Genomic DNA, 11,676 nt, shown 5'->3' on the forward strand with positions numbered 1-11,676 from the left:
GTTAATGATGTGGCACAACTCCATCATCAAGAAATGAGGGAAACAGAAGTTGAAAGCAAAGAGAAAAACAAAGAGAAAGCCAAAAGAAAAGCTTTAAACTGAGCCCAGGAAAAGTGCAAAGGATTCTGCAGTAGGGCTGCTTATCTCCTTACCCAAAGCAAGGAGCAGGCTGCTTAAGAGAAGATCCAGGTTTGTCATGGTAGACACCCTAACAAGAAGTTTGGCCAAAATCTTCACTTTAAAACCAATTGGTAGCTTAACAGCATCTAAAGATCCGCATCATGGAGAAGACAGGACTTACCTCCCTAAGCTCCCTAAGTTTCACCATATAAAAAATGAACCAATGAGATTGAGTCACATACTTTGGCTTCCTAAATTATCAATGGACAATGGACAATTGTCAATGTCAATGGACAACAGGAGCCTCCAGAAAGCCACCTATTTCTGAGCCCTATGAAGGTGGAATTACTGACTGGAATATTACATTCTCTGATACAATGAGATTACTCAGCATCACCACAGAATCATTAATGTGTTATGTTATGACTAATGAACATCCATTTCCCATCTACGCACACTAATTGAAAACTTTGATTGATGTTTCAAGGCCTACAGTTCCTTCGCTTCATTTTGTGAGTGGAACTACAGTTCCACACACAAAATGGGCATTTTCCTAGAACTGTTCACTAAGAAATGATTGCGCAGAGTAAACGCTTATTCCCACTAAACTACAAGACACCTTTTCAATTTCTCCTCTGATCATGTTTAATGTAACTTTTATTAAGTCAACTGACAGAATATTGGCTTCCCTGCTGTTCTCAAGCTCCCCTGTACTCCAGCTTCCCCTCCTAAAGGCAGAGCTGAGGAAGAGTCTGGAAAAGTACCTCTCCTAGAAGGCAGCTCTTCCAGGGAGCAATGTATGTCTATGTGTGTGTGTGTGTGTGTGTGTTCCCTCCTGGAGCATTCGGGGTGTGTGTGTGTGTGTCCCCTCCTGGAGCACTGACATCATCAGCCACACAACAGAATGGACTCACAGACATGCTGCAAGGAAGGAATTCAACTATGGAAATGGGCAGTGGGCATCACCCACACCAAGAGAAGGAAAAGTCCTTTTCCTCCTAACAGAGCCAGGAATAAAACAAACCAAAGGACAAGTCTAATTCAACACTGATTCTCAGGGAATCCAGCAAGTAATGTAATTTCTGGTTTAATTTCTTTTCTATTCTGATTTCAAAGTTTCCATTCAAGTCGCAATAAAGAAAACTTTTAAGATCTATTTGTTTTCAGCAGATAACAAAACTTTTTCTTCATTAACTTCTGAAGTCTGATAGTCACCATGTGCCTCCAATTTTGGCATCACAACAGCAAGGAATTCCTTCTTAGAAAGCAACTGAATTCTGTCTATTTAGAAAATTCAGACTAAGAAACCCTTACCTTTAGGTCACCTAAAGTTGCAAATTCTTTCAATTTTTTTCATAAAAGAAGCTTCATGCAAATATATACTAGGTGGAGCTAGTAGCAATCTTTGATGCAGCTGCATTAAGGTACTTGAAAGACTTTTTAAATATTATTAAACATGTTAATGATTCATTTCATCATATCTAAAATGCTTTGTGGCTGGTATTGATGGAGATTTGACTGACACTAGATTCACGTATACGTAAGAATGAGGAAATCTCAAATATTCCCACAGTGAAAACATTAGTGGAATAAAGAGCTATGGCTAAACAGTCCTTTACTGATATTACAAGGACACATAATCCTGGTCCACTTATAGTCCTCAGGTAAAACAGAGATTTCACTGTTCCAAGGAGATCACCTCCTCTTTTTTCGAGCTGTAACAGTGCTACAAATTCCTTACACCTTACACGTGTCTATTTTAATTGTTACATTTTCATGCAAAAATTCCATTCATACATCCCAATATTCCAAAAGCAACAGAGACTGCATTGCATACATTTAGTTTTGTACCACGGTAAGGGTCTGATAGAACTTTTAAGTGCTTCTCTTTAATGACTTCACATTTACTCCAACTCATTTAACTTGGATTTCCAGGGTTGTGTTTAAGCACCAGAAATCATCTCGGACAGGCTGTGCGATGAGGATTAGCACTGCAGCACCTCAGAGAGCATTTCCTCTGTAAGAAGACATAGGCAAGAGAGAAATACTTGCTCTAAAACATTAAAAAATAATAAGCACAGCACTAGGGTTTTCAATTTGCTATCTATCTTAGGTTCAAAGAATGAGATATGAGATTGCTTTTTATTTCTTCCATTTGTAAGAGTAGACCTGTGAGCTGTGTGGTCTTATCCAAGCACCTGATGTTCAGCTGCATGTGACTTACAGTGATAAAAAGAGCAATAAGCTTCAAATACAGTTTGTTCTTCCTGAGAGTTTCAGCTGAAAATTCCTACATTATAAGAGATAACTGCATGACCATGACTTAGTAGCTCCAATACATCTTTTTTATAGTAGAGTATCAAACAATATGTTAAAATTCAAAGGTTTATTCAGACCCATCTTAATTTCAAGAGAGACCTCACAAAACTTTGTCAGCAGAAGGGCACAGAGAAGATGTAGCTCAGCCACTTTTTCCAGACAAATAACACAATTGCCTTTTCTCTTTTTGTTGTCTGTAATAGAAAGAAGTTGTGCTATAAAGCAGAAAAAAAAAAATAAATAAAAGCCGTCTGCCTCTGGATTCCTGGAAAAGCTGAAACTGCTGAGCCAACCCATGCACAGCCACCGTGACGGGGCTCCCCAGGGACACTCCATACATGTGTGCTCAGTAAATCCCAGTGCACAGGCTGCTGTCACCTCCAGAAACATAATGCAAGACCATATCCTCACGCTCTAAGTTCACACACTAGTTTTAATAGATAGGCACAAAACAAACAACAAGAAACTTGCCAAGGGTGAAATTCTGGAAGAACAGTCAATAAAACCAATAGCAAAACTAGTTTGCAAACATGACTGGCTTGAGTGATTTGGAAAAAAAAAAATCATTGTAGGACCCACTCATATAAAACAATTAAGTTGGGATGCGGGTGGATCACTGTTTAAAAATGTGGACATTGATTTTGGCTGTGGGTATTGTTTATGCAAATGTTAGTAAAAGATGGTAGAAAGCACAGCATGCTGTGCAGCCTCAAGGTCCTTTCCCTCCAATAATACCCTTACCTGTAACATTCACTGGGATCTCCTAAAGAGCCAGAATAAATACAAACAGATACATTTCCTGAAATAAATCTTATTACATCTGTGCTGCTGAAGCTTTGCAGAGATCAGTCACCAGAGAGCTGCCAAGCAGAAGGCTACCTGGCTGTCCAGGTTCTAACTGAATTATTTTTCAAAATACCTCACTCTTTGAAGGGCTGCAAATTGTATTCAAATTCTCATAGGAGAAGGATTTCTTTGAAAGATTCTGGTTCTGGAGAACCAGAATTAGGGAAGAACTCATCTCTTTCCAAGTTTCTTTTTTTTTCCCCTGGTCTCAGGATAGTATGAGATTGTGAATGATAACAGGAGGAAGTGAGAAATAAATGTGTTATTTCAGACTTTCAAAGTCAGGTTTGATTTTAATTTTCTCTATGGATTTACACAGCAATTTTCATGAGTCAAATTTCATTTAACTTACTAACAGGGTTAGTATATCATGAGGTATTCCCTTGCAATATCAAGTTGCAAATGAATCCTTCCATTACTTCCATGTTCAATTTATGACTGTGTATTCAAAGCATCTGTGGTGTCCTACATCAAAACAGAGCCAAAATTACATCTGACACAACCTAGCAGTTTGTGAAAGAAAGGCAGAATCTAATACCCAAAATCCCAAGGTGATGGACAGAACCAGTGTTGTAGCTTTAATGACTCATTTCAAAGTATTTCACCTTCTAAATTTTGCTACTTTGAAAATAAACCAATTCAGTTTATCTTCTGCTTTAAAATAATTACTTAATTACTAATTAACAACTTAAAAATGTCTACTGACTTGCTGAGAAATTTGTCATAGTCTCCATAATAATCTACTCACAATATTCTGATTTTCCTTGAGAACCACATCTACTCCCATCTTATTGCTGTTTCCCTGGGCTGCCAGTTTGTTCAGTCACCATAACACTTTTCCTTTTGTCCTTCTCCTATCCAGAAATGTGCTGCAAGGAAGAAAGCAGGAACCTGTAGGAAAAGCCACGCCTCTGTTAAAACAGTGCAGCTTTAGACAGCTGAAGAACAAGCATAGTAAAATAAACAGCTATGATATAAATTTGCTGGGAGCCCTTACATTTTCTGAGCACTGCACGTATGCAGCCATCACGAATGAAGATTAATCCTATAATTTTTGGGATCCCCTGAGCCTGCAGTCTTTCTCCCCAGTTGACTGGAAGACAGCCTTGGATGAAAACATCTGTTTATCTCCACAGAAAATGGAAAGCTTGAGAACAGAAAAAATACCCAGGGTAAGGATAAAGTCAGAAAGAAAGAAGGTGATGATTGTGTGCTCCTCAGGCCACATCACCGCTGTGCCAGGTGGGCTCCATCTCAAGTGTCCCCATCTCGAGGCAATTGCACACACACCGAGCTTTCAGCAAGGAGAGAAACCCTGCCTGCATTTAGGGCCTCAAGCAATCACCAACACCTTTTTCAGTGAGCACAAAGAAAAATATCTGCAACGCCTCACTGGCAGTGACTTTCAGCTTGGCCTGACCTGATCTTATACCCTCGGAGAAGAGCTGCAACAGCTTGGCACTGTCTGCTGGCAAGGATAGGGATTTTTTTCAGCAGGTGGAATTCTAAGTGAATGTTGAGAGGAGAGTGAGAAAATCCTCAAGTTTTTTTTTAGAAGTGTGGGAAGCTCCAAGAATCTGGATAATTTTAAGGGGAATAAAAACTTGTCCTTCGAGACTATTTTTATGAAATCCAAAGGGAAAACACAGTAAAAGCACTTGGTGATAAGAAAAACGTTGGTTCAGTTCTGAGAGATACACAGAACACATCCCACCTTACCTCAGGCAAAGGAATTTTAAGGAGAAGGTAATGGGAAGGATTCCCAGCTCATCATAGTGTGATGATGCTTAAGGATCCCTGTTTGTTCCAGGGTTATCATAGTCTTAGGATGTCATGATTCTTCTAAAACTGTAGTCTTTCTTCCACATTTACTTGCCAGCCTGAATGCTCCCCCACTCCCTGGTGTGTCGGGTCATTTCTGTTAATGCAGGCTTCTCATTTACAAGGCCAATGCTATGCCTGGGGACATTAAATACGCCAATCAAACAGAAAAACTGCCTGGAAAATGTCAGTGAGTTTTAAATGGGATTCCTTCCCTTTGCTTGAATAGCATTTTCTGATCAACCTTTTCCAGAAGAACACACAGAGCTGTGCATCATCACAATAATCATACCAGAAGAGTGCACATGGTGAACACAGGAACACACTGGATGCTCCCTGGAGCAATACAGCAAAGCAGGGTTTTTTTTTTTTTTTTTCCCCCACACACAAAGTAAACATTTCTGACAAAATGATATTAAAATTGTTGTGGGGCTTTCTCATCAGGGATGACTACAGTGCTGAAAGACAGCAGTTGGTAATTGGGGGACTACTGATGAGGAAAACCATGAAGAACATCTGACATAAAATGAGAAAGCAGGATGTTTATTTGTGACAATCTTTCTTCCCAGACAATCACATGTTTTCAAAAAGCTCTGTACAGATGCCTGGTTAGCCATTAAAAACACACCTATTCCCTATTTCCTGATGGACAGAGCTTCTCCAGCACCCCACGGGGCCCTTTCCAAACCCACTGATTTCTCTTGGTGGCAGGCACTTTTGCCCCACATTCCAGTGGTTCTGGACTTTCTACTCAAAACTTGTCTTTCAATCAGGAAGAGCCAATGAACCCAAACTCCTTCTTCTGTTGTAATCTGCTGCTGAGGGCAGCTTGCTGTGAACCACTCTTTTCCCTCTGGGCCACTTGTCTTCACTTCCTCAGGGTGAAATTAACTGATAAGCAATTTCAGAATTTGGTCACGGTGAAATCTCTCTAAGTTATCGTAATGTAGGTCTAAATTCTACTTGGGTTTTCGCCTTAGCTGCCAAACTGGCAATTTCAGACACACAAGGATCAGAATTACGTCCAATCCACATGGAGAAAGTCAGTGGGGGCTCTGTCTCCAAATTTTGTGATTGCTTAAATCCAATGTAAAGTTGTTTTCAGTGGGAAACAAAATGATTTAGTGTTTCAAGAGTCAAGAACTTGCCTGGAGGGAATTTGTAGCCATTTGTCTCTTCCTCATTCCATTTGTGTAACCATATGATCCCCACTCATTTGCCTTCCTGAGCAGACTTCCATGTGCAGCGAGCAGAACCTTAAGCAATATAAAATCCTGAAAACTATTTCAGAATGTTGTACACTTCTAAATATTTCGATCTAAATTACAAGTTGGATCCATAGCAAAAGCCCTCTTTTCTCACCTGGAGCCTGCACTTGCTCAGATGAACATGCTGCAATCATGTAGCTGCTCTCCAAGGTTTGAAACGTTTGAATTTTCATCACTTTAACATAGAGGTGTACCCACCCTTAGAGTTCAAAAGTGTTTCACTACTGGCCCATATTGTCTATTTTGCTCCTTCCCGCCAAATTCTCATTTCTCCTCTACTTGCAAAGCTTCTGTGCCCTTGTAAACTGGTATTTACATTCAAGTAATAAAAGGTAGGTTCAATAAAATATTTTAGACAGCATTAGGAATTAGGTAATAATTTTCCCCTAAAAAAATAAAAAAACATCACTTCCTCAAAGTGCAATTTCACATTTTTTAACAAAGATTTTCTCTGCAAGAGCAGCCAAGAACTTGACTGAGCTGCAGAACCTCTCGTTATTACTTTATAACAGGTTGTTTGGATTTCCAAGCACCTTTTTAGTTTGTTAATAGCTGTTTGGGTATAGGGCTTTATTGATTTAAAAAGTCACAGCCATTTTTCCTGTCTCTGATGTTTACAACAGCAAGGTGGAAAACAATGCTGGCTTTGCAAAAACTGCACAAGTTTAGAGCAGCTGAGGTAAGATATTATTCTTTGGGAAGGGACAAGGGAAAAGAAGGAAACCTGTTTCAGGGGAAAAAAACACTGCACAGGATTGGGAACACATGAGAATGCTTCAGTCAATATTTATCTCAGATCAATAAAACTTGATGTTCATTTCAGTGAAATCAATATCTGCTTGATTTAAGTATTGTTGTTCCTCGGCTCCATTTACTTCTCCATGTTTCCAAGATCTCTTCTCAGTGTTTAAGATTTCAGACTTGATCATCCAACCCAATAGTTGCATTTCCAGAATTTTCATCATGGGCTCGAAACAAAACAAAAAAACAAATCAAAACAAAACAAACAAAACACCTAAAAGTTATTCCCTTCACTGAGCACTGGAGACAATTTTTTTTCCATAAACATCAATCTTTATCTAACCCAGGGGAAAATAAGGGCCCTGAGGAAGAAGCTGTACGGCCAAAAGTAGGGGCGGGAGTATTAGCAAAGATGTTGGCATCCTTGCTAGCATCTCACAGGCACTGGAAAAAAGTGTTTTATCTGTTAATGTTCTTCCTAACACCTAGCTTCTTGTGGGGGGACTGTTCTTATCAGATTAATTTTACAAACTAGCAGAAGTATCTGCACCCAGGCTGAATCCTAAAGATCCTGATCTCCATCACAGCTATTAATGGTCCAGCATCAAGCATTGGAAATTCTGCTGCCATTTCAGGTCACGATTTCTGCACTGCACTGCAAGGAAATCAGTGAATCCTTTCAGCTGAATCCTTAAAGGACTCTGCAGCAGCACAGCACTTGGCAAGCACGTGGAGATTATTCTTTCTGCTGGAGCAGGTGCCTCCCATGTTCTCACTAGCTATTCAGGCACAGTGCAGGGTTCTCTCCAGCCATCAGAGGTACAACTAAAAGAAGGCTCTAGGGAGCCTAGTGACTCAGAGAGGGCAAACAGGAGGATGGCAAAGCAGTTTGCACAGGTAGGGTTTGCAGGCATCTTCCTATTTATCACGTTTTTATTTTATTTAGCTTGATTTTGGTTGGTGATTTCTTTTTTCTTTTCTCCCTTTTCTTTCTCCTCCCCCAAACCCCACAATGGTCTCTAAACAATCCAAAGCTATAGCTAATAAAAGTGTACCAAGCCAAACAGAACCCTCCAAGAAGGACGTGTCTCTCCAGACCCCTTTATATTACAGAGGCTTTCAACACCATGAAAATTGAAACTAATGACAATAAAGTTGAGTGTCTATGGGTAAGAAACAGGAAGAAGGCTAATAAGGCTGGCATCATGGTGGGAGTCTGTTATCGACCACTCAGTGAGGAAGAGGAGGTGGACAACTTATTTGACAATCAGCTGGAGGATATTTCAGGATCGCCAGCCCTTGGTCTTGCAGGTGATTTTAACCTACCAGACATCTGCTGGCAACTCAACAAACACAGAAGAGAAGAAGCAGTTCAGGGGGTTCTTAGAGCGTGCAGAGGACAATTTCTTGTCACTGCTGGTGAGCAAGCCTACCAGGGAAGGGACTTGACCTGCTGTTTGCAGAGATGGGCTGGTGGGAGATGGGGTGGTTGGAGGCCATTTAGGTAATAGTGATCATGAAATTGTAATTCTCAATATTTGGTGAAATCAAGAGGAACACCAATAAAACTTTCACACTGGACTTCCAGAGGGCAGATTTTGGCCTAATCAAGAGATTTATTCAGAGAGTTCCTTGGGAAGCAGGGCTTAAGAAGAAAGGAGTCCAGGAAGGATGGGCACGCTTCAAAACAGATCTTGACGGCGCAGGAACAGACTGTCCCTATGTGCCAAAAGATGAGTCAATGAGGAAAATGACCAGCCTGGATGGGCAAAAAGCTCTCAAAGGAACTAAGGAAAAAAAGAAGGTGTGTCACCTTTAGAAGGAGGGTTGTGTATCTCAGGAAATATTTAAGGGAGTTGCTAGAGCATGTGGAAAAAAAAATTAGAGAGGTAAAAGCCCAGCTGGAACTCAAACCGGCAACTTCTGTGAAGGAAAAAAAAAAAAAAAAACAAATATTTTATAAATACATAAGGGCAAAAGGAAGGATAAGACAACCTCCATCCTCTATTACACGTGGGAGAGAATTCAGTAACTAAAGATGGGGAAAAGGCAGAGGAACTGAACACCTTCTTTGCCTCAGCTTTCAACAGAAAGGCAGCTTTCCCTCAGGACAACAGTCCTCCTGGGCTGGTAGATGGTGTCAGGGAGCATAATAGCCCCACCTGGTATCCAGGAGGAGGCAGTCAGAGACCTGCTGAGCCACTTAGATGCTCATGAGTGTATGGGACCCACCCCAGGGGGATGAGGGAGCTGGCAGATGAGCTTGCAAAGCCATTCTCCATCATTTACCAACAGCCCTGGCTCACTGGTGAGGATCCAGATGACTGGAATCTGGCCAATGTGATGCCCACTCACAAGAAGGGCTGGAAGGATGATCTGGGAAACTACAGACCAGGCAGCCTGACCTCGGTACCTGGCAATGGAGCAGGTCATCTTGAGAAACATCACACAGCACCTACAGGATGGCCAGGGTATCAGACCCAGTCAGCACGGGTTTAGGAGGGGTGGATTGTGTTTGACCAGCCTGGTCTCCTTTTATGACCAGGTGACCCGCCTGGTGGATGCAGGAAGGGCTGTGGATGTTGTCCATTTGGATTTCAGCAAGGCCTTTGACACTGTCTCCCACAGCACACTCCTGGATGAGCTGGCAGCCCGTGGCTTGGACAGGAGCACTCTGTGCTGGGCGAGGAACTGGCGGCATGGCCGGGCCCAGAGAGTGGTGGGGAACGGTGCTGCATCCAGCTGGGGCCAGGCACCAGTGGTGTCCCTCAGGGGGCTGTGCTGGGGCCAGTCCTCTTTAGTACCTTCACTGATGATCTGGATGAAGGGATTGAGTCCCCAGTCAGTAAATTTGCAGAAGACACCAAGTTGGGAGCTTGTGTCAATCTGTTGGAGAGTAGGAGAGCTCTGCAGAGAGACCTGGAACAGCTGGATGGATGGGAAGAGTCCAGTGGGATGAAGTTTAATAAGTCCAAGTGCTGGGTCCTGCATTTTGGCCACAACAACCCCCTGCAATGCTCTAGGCTGGGGATGGTGTGGCTGGACAGTGCCCAGGCAGAAAGGGACCTGGGGGTGCTGGTGACAGCCATGGACAGGAGCCAGCAGAGTGTCCTGGTGGCCAAGAGGGCCACTGGCACTGGCCTGGATCAGGAATGGTGTGGCCAGCAGGAGCAGGGAGGTCATTCTTCCCGTGTGCTTGGCACTGGTGAGGGCACAGCTTGAGTGTTGTGTCCAGTTCTGTCCCCTCAGTTTAGGATGGACACTGAGTGCTGTGTCCAGCTCTGTCCCCTCAGTTTAGGATGGACATTGAGTGCTGTGTCCAGCTCTGTCCCCTCAGTTTAGGATGGACATTGAGTGCCGTGTCCAGCTCTGTCCCCTCAGTTTAGGGTGGACATTGAGTGCTGTGTCCAGCTCTGACCCCTCAGTTTAGGATGGACACGGAGTGCTGTATCCAGCTCTGTCCCCTGAGTTTAGGGTGGACATTGAGACATTTGAGCACATCCAGAGGAGGCAGTGAGGCTGGTGAGGGGCTTGGAACACAAACCCTGTGAGGAAGGGCTGAGGGAGCTGGGGTTGCTCAGCCTGGAGAAAAGGAGACTCGGAGGTGACCTTATCACCCTCTACAACTCCCTGAAGGGTGGCTGTAGTCAGGTGGGGGTTGGTCTCTTTCTCCAGGCAGCAACAGACAGAACGAGAGGACACAGTCTTAAGCTGTGCCAGGGAACATTTAGGTTAGATATTAGAAAGAAATTCTTCACAGAAAGAGTGACTGGGCGCTGTAATCATCTGCCCAGGGAGGTGGTAGAGTCACCGTCCCTGGACATGTTTAAAAAAACACTGGACATGGCACTCGATGCCATGGTTTAGTTGATGAGGAGGTGTTGGGTCATAGCTTCGACTAGATGATCTTAAAGGTCTTTTCCAACACAATTCATTCTGAGATTCTGTGAATTTTAGCATCAATTACCAATGCCTGATAAACCAATTCCTCATTTCTCCTCCCCTCCACAGCTGGACCTGGGGGTTTTGCTAACCCCTCACACCAGAAAGCTCATTTCATCCTTTAACCTTCACCTCCTCTTTTTCTTTGCACAAAATTGCAGGAAACTATTTTCAGGTTTGCTAAACCCAAGGATGTTTTGGCTGCCAAGCTGCATCAAGAGGAAAGAAAGAAAGTGCTTTCACTTGGTCTTATCACAGAATGGATAATAACATTATTGTATGTGCAAAGAACTCTAGGCTTGTTTATCTGCAACAACAGAATGACACATGCAAATATATATATGAAAGGCCCAAATATCTCAAGCTCTGATAGTTCAGTCAAGAATATTATATCCCCAAAATTCAAACAGAATTATTTACTCACTTCAACTGTACTAATGCCTCTTGGTAATTTTCTGTTTTCCTATAACAAGCCTTGCCAGGTTCACTCTTTGGTTTTTGAGGAAATAGTTTGAGAAGGAAAGACTTGCTTTCTAAATAATTTTCAGACTCGATAATGAAAAGCCTCATACCACATAGAATTATTTCCTGTTCATTGTGTTCTGAATCTTCTCCACAA

Source organism: Hirundo rustica, chromosome 8 (assembly GCF_015227805.2).
Source record: "Hirundo rustica isolate bHirRus1 chromosome 8, bHirRus1.pri.v3, whole genome shotgun sequence".
NCBI lineage: Eukaryota > Metazoa > Chordata > Aves > Passeriformes > Hirundinidae > Hirundo > Hirundo rustica.